The sequence below is a fragment of the Salvelinus fontinalis genome, chromosome 1 (assembly GCF_029448725.1).
Source record: "Salvelinus fontinalis isolate EN_2023a chromosome 1, ASM2944872v1, whole genome shotgun sequence".
Taxonomy (NCBI): Eukaryota; Metazoa; Chordata; class Actinopteri; order Salmoniformes; family Salmonidae; genus Salvelinus; species Salvelinus fontinalis.
This window is the reverse complement of record NC_074665.1, coordinates 49074118-49086740: the sequence shown is the minus strand read 5'-3', so window position 1 is coordinate 49086740 and position 12623 is coordinate 49074118. Positions and strand designations below refer to the sequence as shown.

Genomic DNA, 12623 nt, shown 5'->3' with positions numbered 1-12623 from the left:
CGAAAGAGCCGTTGTTGTTCCTAGACGTTTCCACTTCACAATAACAGCACTTACAGTTGCCCAGGGCAGCTCTAACAGGGCTTGCTGGAAAGGTGGCATCCTATAACGGTGCCACTTTGAAAGTCACTGAGCTCTTCAGTAAGGCAATTCAACTGCCAATGTTTGTCTATGGAGATCGCATGGTTGTGTGCTCGATTTTATACACCTGTCAGCAGTGGGTGTGGCTGAAATAGCAGAATCCACTAATTTGAAGACATGTCCGCATGTAGTGTATTTTGAAATTATAATGCTTGCAGAGCTGTCTAATTAATGGGAGTTTGAATCGGAGATTCCTGGGGGTTAGAGAGGAGACACGTCATACTCATCGTCGACATCTCTAACGCACAGATACTGCCTCATACTCTTCTCTGCCCACTGTTAAGTTACCAGGATTTGTTCGATAACGGGCTGTGTCGCAGCCGGCCGCGACCGGGAGACCCATGAGGCGACGCACAATTGCACCCAGCGTCGTTTGGGTTAAGGGAGGGTTTGGCCGGCCTAGGATGTACTTGTTCCATCTCGATCTGGCGACTCTTGTGGCGGGCTGGGAACATGCACATTGACACGGTTGCCAGGTGTACGGTGTTTCCTCCAACACATTGGTGCAGCTGGCTTCCGGGTTAAGTGAGCAGTGTGTCAAGAAGCAGTGCGGCTTGGCGGTGTTGTGCTTCGGAGGATGCATGGCTCTCGACCTTCGCCTCTCCCGAGTCCGTACGGGAGTTGCAGCGATGGGACAAGACTGTAACTACCAATTGGATACCACAAAATTGGGGAGAAAAAGGGGGTACATTTGTTTATTTTTTAAATACAAGGTACCAGGGTTTCAGACTGGTTGACACTCATGTGCATTGAAATGGACACAATATGGTTTTGAAAAGACAAACAGCTGAAATACATGGCAGTAATTTGTTCCGATGTCAGTGCCAATGATGCAACCATACACAACTTACAACTAAGAAAAGCTATGATGGTGGTCAACCTTTACGCTACTTTTTACACACAAATCAATGTCATGTCCAGAGTTATTATTTATTGCCTAGGTATCTACTGTAAAGCAATATTTCTCTCCTACTAATCCTTTTAAGGCAGGCCTGTCACCTGTGACATAAATCTGCATGACAGAATTTTCTTAGCCTCTTCCTGCTCTCTCTGCACTCTTTTGCAGATCAAATGACTGCTGCTCCAGTCACCTGCCAGTGGAATGCTCCTGCTCTCGCCATCCATCAGCCACTCTTCTCCCACAGCAGGCATGGCTGAGGCCGGGGCAGCACAATACAACACAGAGCCTCACTGACTGGTGGTGTGACTTCTACTAACAGAGGTGTGTTTGTGTCTGTGCGCGCATTCATGCTCGTTCGTTAGGTTCCAATCAAGTGATGCCACCAACCACGTGACCCAACAAGTCTCGCTTTGCTCCGGATCGGTCGGCATGTTTGTCTGATGTCTGCAGTGGAGACAGGGCGTTTCTCCGTGTCTCACTGCGTTCACGAGAATCCGACCTGACTGCGGCAGAGAAAGAAAGAGAGGGATTTGGCATGTTTCAACAGGCATACCTGTAACCTGGGAGCTCTCCCATCCAGGCACCTAGTGATTTTCTCATGATTGTTACGGCCAGACGCAGACGACAGGCCTTGCAAAAGTATACTCCTCAGCAGAACTGGGGTGGCTTAGTATGGCGTCAGCCAGAAACACTATCACATTAGGAGATGCTTTTAGTGTGCAGTTGGTGTTGGGGGAGCGATGTGTAAGTCAGAATGACTGTTTTTGTTGTGGCCACTGCGGGACGGTGGTGGCATGGTGGTGAATAGGGATGGAACACGTATTTGTGTGAGATGTTTGTGTGTGTTCTCAGCCTACCCATGAGAACCAAAGCAGACGTCAGGGAAATAGAATAGACAGGGCTTAGGACTGGCCCCAAAAACAAACACTTTACTGTGTCTGTCGCTTCGGCTGCTGTGTACCGAAAAACAAGAGCTTTAGTGCATGGTATTTCTCATTGTTTTGACTCCTTTTCTCCTCATATGGGGTTTATACCCCCATTAAGTGGCTTTCTTCCACTCCCTTACAAGACTATACTTTAACTTGTGTTTCTTTTGGTTTTTATTCATGTTGAAATGTTTCTATATCATTCAAAAATCTCTTTCTATCCCATTACACATTTTTTTTCTTCTTTTCACTAGTTATCTAGTGGCTTAAATTCAAGGTTGGGTACTTGAAGGTATTATTTATCACGGTCTCCGTGACAACACCGAGACAAAAGGAGGGTTTGGTTGTGTGAAAGTACAGGGGTCGTAACGTTGAACCTTGGCGGTGCGTGTCAAACAATGGCCATGATTGTCGTCGGCTGTCAAGAAACAGAACATGAAAGGTTGCTCAAGATCGATGAAGACAGAGCCAGAGAGTTGACTCCTACCTACACCCACATTTTTACCAACACACCATAACAGCCACTGTGTGGCTGACTGTCTGCTGTTTATTTGTCATTACTGTTGCACTGACTAGGGTTACAACAGAGAGATCCTTACATTCCTTACTATCAAAAGGTGCCAATCAGATAGCCCACAGAGGGAAATAGAACTAGGAAGAAAGTGTGTTTGTTTGTGTGTGTGGTAAGGGTTACAGGTTGCATATTCATTGACCTCATAATAGCAGTCATTATCTTGTAATTACCTGTTTTTCACTTGTCAATAATTTACATTAGCCGCCCCATAGAGGCATGGTCTAAGGCTATTCAGCTAATTGAGGTGATAGATGACATGATCATTAAGATAAGCTGGTGGTAGCTCCTACACCCTGGGGTGACTACTACTGCTAACATAGCGGTGTTGTGTAATAATAGCAGGCTCTTTCAGGACTCACTGCAGATAGCAACGGAATCTCTAATTGCCCTCAATTATCAACGACAGGAGACCTGCTTCATTACATTCCACTGAGTGGTTAGCAGAGTGCGTTAGCTAATGCTAATGGTTTTGAGTATTATGATTAATATGGCATTAGCTAGTTATTAGCAACCGCGGCTAAGCTAATAACAGATATTCCCAACCCCAACCAAACCCTCTCACAGATAGTGAACCAGGTCATGTGGTTTTTGTAAGATGTATTTTTTTTTTGATTGACAACTTTCTATTAAAAGAAAAGGCAAATGTTCTTATATCCCCAAGCCATAAGACTGCTAAATAGCTAACTACATAGCTAACTACATAGCTAACAAAATGGCTTCATGGACTATCTGTACGGACCCTTGTATTTTATTTTTGCACTGTCTCTATGCACACTCACAGGTCCCTACACACGTATGCACACTAACACTCCAATACACACAAACACTGAATACATAATTTCCTCACACACACACACATAATATGCACATACATTTATACTGACTCTACACACACGCACGCCCACACACATTCAATCATCACATACGCTGCTGCTACTCTGTTTATCATATATTCTGATGCCTAGTCACTATAGCACTATATATGTCTACCTCTATAACTCCAGTATCCCTGCACATTGCAAACATGGTAATGGAACTGACAGAGTTTTAGTATTACATTGTTATTCATTAGTGCATTGTTGGGTTTAGAGCTTGCAAGAAAAGCATTGCCCTGCACTTGTGCACGTGACATTAAAACTTTAAAGCGAATCAAGCAGATTGTTTACAATATGCGCTTACACAAATATAGCTGATGCATGATCAAATTTCCAAAGGCGTTTCTGTGGTCTGAGCGGGTGTGACATTTATGTCATGAGTCTTGTCCTGGAGGCAGCACTGAGCGATTTCCTCTTGGATAAGCCAGCTGCAAAGTCAAAATTGTCTATATTGTAAAAAAATTATAAAAAACAAATTTTGCTTTTTGGTCTTAATTTAAGGTTAGGGTTAGGCATTAGGGTTATCAGTGTGGTTAGGGTTAATGCTCGGCTTAAAATAGTTTAAAACAGATTTTTGGACTTTGTGGCTGTGCCAGCTAGTGACCGCTCCGCAGAGCTGCCTCCAGAACAAGATTCATGACAAAAAATGCTATCCTGCGTCATAGACCAGTAGGAAGAGGCCTCACTTGCCATGCTGCCAATAACGGAATGGATGGGAACATACTGTACTATTTGCCTGTCCTTAGAGTTACTCTGAATCTTTGAGTTCTCATTAAGGGTTCTTCTCTTGTTTGGTGTTTTAGGCTAGAGTTTTGTGTGTTGTATTGCCAAGTCATTACCAAACATTTTCTTAACGTAACTTGTTCAACCACCTGGTTAAATCAAATGTGTGAAAGGCCACTGTTGCACGCACGCATTCGTCACACATGTAACAGGGTTGGTTATGTTTCCACTTGCCACAGCAGGAATACGTATTTTGATGTTTTCGATCGGTTGGTTCAATCTAGACGTCAATAAGGTGTATTGTCATTGGCTACACTTGCAGATTGAGGGAGATCGTGAACGTCTATTCTTCCCGGTCTGATATATACATGCAAGAGACGAATCTCGAATCCCTAGCCTTGTGTCCTGTATATCTAATGTGCTTCCTTGTGTCTATTGTCAGGATAAACACCAATCACCTGGCAACGCTGGCTGGACATTCATTTTTGGTAAACACAACGCAAGGGAGTTACCTAGTATTTGTGATGCACCCACACACAAACACACACCTAGGACATTCCCCTCCGGCGCTTTTCTTGCCGATTTAGCTACTACTACGTAGAGTAGGGAGGGCCAGGACATAGACGGCTAATGCTAGGGCTAAGCCTTAGCCTCTCGTGACAAGATGTGTCGTCCTGGAATTAGTCACGCTCTAAGGTGCCGCTGGGACATCTATTATTCATCAGTAGCTCCCCTCCCCAGTCCTGTCACGTCATGTCCCCTGATCTCTGCCAGGAACAACGATTTATGCACCAGCAGATAGTCTAGCTGCGGGACGCTAGGAGACAAGCACACACGGCTTAATAATTAAGGAAATGGAGACAAAATGCGCATGGAAGCAAATTGACTCGTTGACCCCGCTTACTGACTGACACCCGCACATTACACACATCTCCTACCGTGCGTTCTATCACCTTTGATCGTTTGATCACTTTGCATCTATTTACTGTACTTTGAGGTCTTTGTTTGGAGGGATATGCCATTGACTCGATCGGCTATCCCCTATCTATGGGGCTAGGTTAGCAATACTAGCTATAAGCTAGCCCCATTTCTCTACCATGTAGAGAGTTAATAACTTGCGGGGTAGAGTAGCAGAGCCTAAGCATACTCCCTCCAGGTTGCAATGGAAAATCCCATGCTGCCCTACAGAGTGTATTTCTCTTCCAGTGAGCTCATCTTGTCAACCTAACACAACACAGCCACACTCCCTCAGGCATCAACTCTCCCAGCCATATGTTGTTCAGTGTTTTAACACTTGGTGGGAGTGTTGAGCCAGTAAAGACCTACAGTATGTATAGGATGTATCGATAGATCCGAGTAATGCAAAGCACAAGGAAAGGAGAGGAATATGCCTATGTGGATTATCAACATATAGAAGATTGTATCTAGCCCAAACATAATTGGGCCATCACATATTGGAACAAAGAAACATAAACAATATGTATTTGTTTTCTCTCCAGACAATCTCAAGGCACTACATACTGGTAGTGGTAGACATGACGTTTTTCCAAAAGAGGATGCCGCTGGGGTCAAAATGTATTCTTAACCCAATAACCACCTGCATCTTAGGTGTAAATGCGCTCAAAGAATACAGAATACCCCCCCCCCCCGGGTCGTACCACCTTGCCCCCTATTATACCTGAGTGACCCCATTGTTCCCTAAGTGCCCAGCACCCACAGAGACTAGAGGCATTGTCCCCTGACCAGTGACCAGCTGTGCTGTGGCCAGGGGATTCACCTGTCTGTCACCATCCCAGGGAAATGAAGCCACGTCTCCTCTTTGTCAGTGGTGACGGCATTGGGGGACACTTTCAAGACAACCGAGTGGAAGCCTGTTTGAACGGTCAGATGGTCATTGAATGACCCAGTTTGGATTCACTGGTGTCGATGGTCGACATCATCATGTCTCTGAAGGGCAGTCCTAGTGGTTAGAAGTAGTGTCTGTGGCTGAAGAATAGAGCAACCTTTTGTTATTGCCCTTCATAAGTACTGCATGAGAGTGAAGGAGTCATAATATGCTGATAATGAATGCTTGACGCATATATACTCATTTACACAACTTGTCTACTAAAAATAGTTTAATTCAGGTCACTTGGTTAATGTCCATTCATTGTTTTTTTTTAAGTCAGAGCCCTCAGTAGTGGACAGTGAACACTTCCTGTAAACTTCTATCAGTCGGCTGCAGCCTGCAGTGGTGACATGCCATCTCCTTCCTTAATGGCCCTTTGTTCCACCTGCTGGCTCTAGAGGTCAGGGGTCAACCACACCTGAGGCCGGTTCCCACAGACAAAGGTCCTGTGTGTGTCATGGCATCGGGCCACCACTTGACTGCTACGTCCACACACCAGGCAGGCATGCAGAGTGGACGGAGGAACACAAAGACAGGTCCATTCACCCGGCACACTCTGACACCTCCGCTGAATTTAGTCTCCTTTTTGGCTGAATATTTCCATAGGACTGTAAGATGGATGGTGGATGCTTTCTAGCAATGTATGTGCATCATGCAAAACTGAAGTTATTTCTGTTTTGATCATATACTATGTTCATTATCACATTACTATGTACTATGTGGAAGGACACCCTTTTTTAATATACAGATCTTAATTTGATCACCCTGTTGCAGGAGAACATTCCTTCAATGCAGGAAATGTAAAACTTGTAGTGTATTTGAGGTTTAAAAGGGCTTCAGAAGTTTGTAATTTCCACTGTGAAATTTAAGACTTGATTTTCCCTTACAAAAAATGTGTCAAACCCTACAAAAATGTTCATTAATTATAATCCACATAATTAATATTTCCTGTTACTGCATGATTATTTTCCTGCTGTAGCAAACTGGCTCAAATTAAGATCCTACATCTGTAGGAAAATCAATGAATACTCAGACGCGTGGAAAGGTACAGTGTCGCCACTCGCCACACTGAAATGAATGTAAAAGTATTCAAATCCACACAGTGGGTGTAGAGAGAGAGACCATGAAGTGTGAATACATCTGTATTCTGTACTAAATGCATTCCCTGTATTTCTTCCAGCACTTCCCAGCTCCTCTGGCAGCTAGTCAAGGCCGGCAGATGGGAACCTTTAAGTCTGCCATCATGTTCCTGTGTGTGAGGAGACGTTGGCCCCTGTATAGCTGAAAGAGTACTGGTGTGTGTGTGTGTGTGTGGTTGTGGGTGTGTGTGTAGGTGGGCAGCTACCTGTCCAGACATGAGTGAAACAGGTGAGCCCCACTGTCCCTGTGGCCCGACAGGGCTTGGAGCCAGACTCGTTCCCCCTGGCTGCACACTCCCCTTGGTCTCCCCATGCTGTCCCCCACCACACCCACAGCCAACCCTCCTCCACCTGTCACTACTGGGTTGGGAACCAGATGGGTCTCTCTTTCTCGCCCACTTTCCCTCCCCAACCTTCAGTTTGATAATACCCCTTCTGCCTCCCTATTTTAAACTCTAAATCTATTCCTTATCCAGGAAGATTGTGAGTGGAATGAGACTTTTAATTCACCTTATTGACCTCTATCAGATAGAAAAATAAATAGTCTATGCAGGGAATTAAGTCAGCCTATACTGACTTCTCACCTCTCCTTTAAACAAGATGGCCGACTCTAGTTTGGTCCAGGACTCCAATTCCCAGGTGATTAACTTCTTTCCTTACTCAGGCCCATTTCTCTGCACGGAGCCTAGGCTACTGAGGACTGTTCTCCATGGCACCCTGTTGTGGTCGTTAAAGACAACATTCAGTATATGAGTCACCAGCGTCCAGTATGGCGGTTCAACCCAGCAGTGATGATGTGACGATGATGGTGTGAGGCACTCCCATGCTGTTTAGCCTAACTTGACTGACTGACTGACAACCATTGAACTGCACTGCGAATCAGTTGCTGTAAGTGACAAGAGGGTGAGGCAATTTTGAACCACACATGGGAACTGTCATACTCAAAGTTTTACACAATGGGATTTATGTGTGAAATATCACACCGCGGCAGCCCAAAAGCTTACCAGTAAACTCTAGTGTTGAACTGGGCTGCCCATCATTGTAATCCACCAAGTTGTATATCTACCTTTAGGTTGGGCTGTTTTACATGGCTTTTTACTGGTCCTCCGCTGTTGAAATAGGTTAGCTCCCTGCACACAGTCTGCTGCTATTTCCCTTAGGCAGGACAGAAACCTTTTGAATATGTACTCACACTCCCTATCTAGTCACGCAACCTCATCAGAGCAGGCATGCAGCCACACACACACACATATGCGCAGTACACACACACATACACAGTATATGAGTCAGAGGAGGCTCTGGATAAACTGTGTTGTGTAATGTGATTTCATCATATTGTCGGGTGATGTTTATACTGTAGTTTAATGTATGTTCTGTGTTGGTTAATATGTTGGTTATTTGTAGCCTCTAGATATTGCAGTTGGATCTAACTTATCTTGTCTCTATTCAATTATAAGTAAAATCCTTTCAAGTCCGCAGAGTGAAACAACACACCTCTGCATAGCAGAAGCCTGAGTTTGAATTCCAAATGGATATCAATGTCATCACAATGTTCTTCAAACGTTGAAATGATAGAAACTCCCAGATACTAAATGATTGAATAGAGCCACACCAGTGACTCTGGGCGGGAGCTAGGGAGTGGAGATAGGAGGGCCTGGGTATGAAGGGCCGCATACACACACAGGCAGCCAGCCCCAGTCAGTCTGACAGGCTGGGAACAGGCTGCAGGGCATTGCTGACTGACTGATAGGAGAGGCGTTAACCTTTTCAACAGCGCTGCGGTGACACACATACTTATGCGCACACAAATGCCACATGCGTTACACACACAAACATTATGCATAAACACACGCAGGCATGGAGGCACACACACACACACACACACGCACACACCTTTTGCCTGTTGTAACCCTTTCAACCGATCTCCAAATATTGATTTACAGAGCGTTCCCAAGTTTCACTCCCAAGTCTGTCTCGGGTTAGTTTTGAGACAGATATTGCTGTGAACATTCAGCTCAATAGTTCCCATCCCAATAGGCCCATGTAAACGTTACCATGAAAATAAACACATCCACAACAATTCAGGTTAATCACGTGGAGACAAAAGCGGTTTTCTTTAGCTCTCATCGCCCATCCCCCCCAACAGGCACACAACAGGCTTGCCATTTGCCAACTGCCAACGCCAGCCTGTGTGGTATGGGGCGTGGCAATGGTGATGGACTGCCTTTGTTGTTCCTGGCAAGGAGTCAACATAAGTCAGCGTGTCATGTCAGCTCTGTTCTTCCATGGCCTTTGGCTGGCACTGCGATAACAGCGACTAAACTGGGATTGTGTCTGGGGGTGAGGGACATGGTCTGTTCATTTAACCCCAAAAGGCCTTAGCTCTAGCCCCCATTTCATCTGCCAGGTGTGGGGTAGTCTCCCCGAGCGGTTCCTACCCTGCGTAAGTGCTCTCATATGCTTGTGGCAATTTGGGTAGTGCCATTGGTCTTGGACATCCTGTGTGGGGCAGTGTGTCAGTGTGGATTCTTGGTGGGGGTCGGCTGAAAACTCCAATCCTTTGTGAGGCAACAAGACTTTTGTAACTTTGACAGAATTTTTCAGTTATAAAACCACAACAAGCCAGCTATGGTGGGAACCAGTCCCATAGGGCATGGCAGATGCACATTACTGTAAGCTCTCATAAGTTACTACAAGCTGGTTTATTGTAAGTCAGTGTCCTCCTTGTCAGCCAAAGAAAGCTTCTTTGGATTTATATACATACTACACATGCAATTATTCATTAATTGTATACAGGTGGACTATAATCACAATGAAGCTGAATGAAATCTCTCAACAAGCCCAAGCCCAGATGGAGAACCACCAGAGCACTATTTAGATACAGCCACACCTCCTGTCGTCATCGTGATCCCACTGAGTTCCCCTCTTACCGTCCTCATACGGGGGCAGTATAGTGAGATTCTAAGATGGCCGCCCCTCCTCCTTCCTCTCCCCTGTGGCATGGTGCTGCAGTTCATGTACAGTGTGCGGGAAGTGATTAACAGTAAGAGATGAAAGGCGGTGGACAGGATAAACATTCCTCGCCCCCCCTCCTCCCCTCCCTGGGTCTGAGTCGGCCTCCTCCAGGCTACAGCAGCCCTCCCTCCCGCTCTTCCTCCACTTCCTCCACTTCCTCCTTTTACAGACTTCCACCACAGCACAGCAACACATTGTCCCCACATGAGGCACGACCGACCAACGGGCACGGACAATTCAGTATGGGGGTGTTGGGGAGATGTGTGTGTGTGTGTGTTTGCGCGTGTGTGTGCGTGCGTACTGTGATCGGTTAGTGGAGTTAAAAAGTATGGCATGGCATCAGGAGTCAACACTTGACACATTATGCGTGGACTGTCCCTGTCTCTCCAAATACAGTGGATTTGGAGCCCATGCTAATGCAGGGTTTCATGGTTGACAGTATATACAGTGGGGCAAAAAAGTATTTAGTCAGCCACCAATTGTGCAAGTTCTCCCACTTAAAAAGATGAGAGAGGCCTGTAATTTTCATCATAGGTACACTTCAACTATGACAGACAAAATGAGAAAGAAAATCACATTGTAGGATTTTTTATGAATTTATTTGCAAATTATGGTGGAAAATAAGTATTTGGTCAATAACAAAAGTTTATCTCAATACTTTGTTATATACCCTTTGTTGGCAATGACAGAGGTCAAACGTTTTCTGTAAGTCTTCACAAGGTTTTCACACACTGTTGCTGGTATTTTGGCCCATTCCTCCATGCAGATCTCCTCTAGAGCAGTGATGTTTTGGGGCTGTTGCTGGGCAACACCGACTTTCAACTCCCTCCAAAGATTTTCTATGAGGTTGAGATCTGGAGACTGGCTAGGCCCCTCCAGGACCTTGAAATGCTTCTTACGAAGCCACTCCTTCGTTGCCCGGGCGGTGTGTTTGGGATCATTGTCATGCTGAAAGACCCAGCCACGTTTAATCTTCAATGCCCTTGATGATGGAAGGAGGTTTTCACTCAAAATCTCACGATACATGGCCCCATGCATTCTTTCCTTTACACGGATCAGTCGTCCTGGTCCCTTTGCAGAAAAACAGCCCCAAAGCATGATGTTTCCACCACCATTCTTCACAGTAGGTATGGTGTTCTTTGGATGGAACTCCGCATTCTTTGTCCTCCAAACACAACGAGTTGAGTTTTTACCAAAAAGTTATATTTTAGTTTCATCTGACCATATAACATTCTCCCAATCTTCTTCTGGATCATCCAAATGCTCTCTAGCAAACTTCAGACGGGCCTAGACATGTACTGGCTTAAGCAGGGGGACACGTCTGGCACTGCAGGATTTGAGTCCATGGCGGCGTAGTGTGTTACTGATGGTAGGCTTTGTTACTTTGGTCCCAGCTCTCTGTAGGTCATTCACTAGGTCCCCCCGTGTGGTTCTGGGAGTTTTGCTCACCGTTCTTGTGATCATTTTCACCCCACGGGGTGAGATCTTGCGTGGAGCCCCAGATCGAGGGAGATTATCAGTGATCTTGTATGTCTTCCATTTCCTAATAATTGCTCCCACAGTTGATTTCTTCAAACCAAGCTGCTTACCTATTGCAGATTCAGTCTTTCCAGCCTGGTGCAGGTCTACAATTTTGTTTCTGGTGTCCTTTGACAGCTCTTTGGTCTTGGCCATAGTGGAGTTTGGAGTGTGACTGTTTGAGGTTGTGGACAGGTGTCTTTTATACTGATAACAAGTTCAAACAGGTGCCATTAATACAGGTAACGAGTGGAGGACAGAGGAGCCTCTTAAAGAAGAAGTTACAGGTCTGTGAGAGCTAGAAATCTTGCTTGTTTGTAGGTGACCAAATACTTATTTTCCACCATAATTTGCAAATAAATTCATTAAAAATCCTACAATGTCATTTTCTGGATTTTTTTTCTCATTTTGTCTGTCATAGTTGAAGTGTACCTATGATGAAAATTACAGGCCTCTCTCATCTTTTTAAGTGGGAGAACTTGCACAATTGGTGGCTGACTAAATACTTTTTTGCCCCACTGTACTTCAGACATGAATCCATCTGTTTGTTTGGGACTTCTACATTCTGTTACAGGGTGTTACAGTGTGCTGATGTCAGTAGGTTTAAAGTACCTTGGCTAATTCTCTGATTGGTGGTGCAGCCCACAGCTGGCGGGTTAACTGACTCTCGTTGGGAGTCTATTATCTGTCCAGTGGCAGGTGTGGAGGAGGATGGGGAGAGGAAATGCAGGAAGGGAACCCTCTCGTCTCTAGCTCACTAACGTCAACCAGGCTGGATGTAAATTTTAACACAAGCCATTTCCACTGTGTGTGTGTGTGTGTGTGTGTGTGTGTGTGTGTGTGTGTGTGTGTGTGTGTGTGTGTGTGTGTGTGTGTGTGTGTGTGTGTGTGTGTGTGTGTGTGTGTGTGTGTGTGTGTGTGTGTGT

The 12623-nt window shown here is 45.3% G+C and overlaps 1 protein-coding gene across 2 annotated transcripts in view; it reads left to right on the top strand.

Annotated features, from left to right (window-relative positions):
- LOC129856842 (uncharacterized) overlaps positions 1–12623 on the top strand; it is a 52317-nt gene that overhangs the window by 23309 nt on the left and 16385 nt on the right. Inside the window, exon 3 of one of the 2 annotated variants that reach the window (XR_008759817.1) lies at positions 1205–1360. The exons of the other annotated variant lie outside the window; for it this stretch is intronic. The gene's annotated coding sequence lies outside the window, so the exon portion shown is untranslated. The remainder of the gene's footprint in view (positions 1–1204; positions 1361–12623) is intronic. 2 annotated transcript variants of the gene reach the window in all.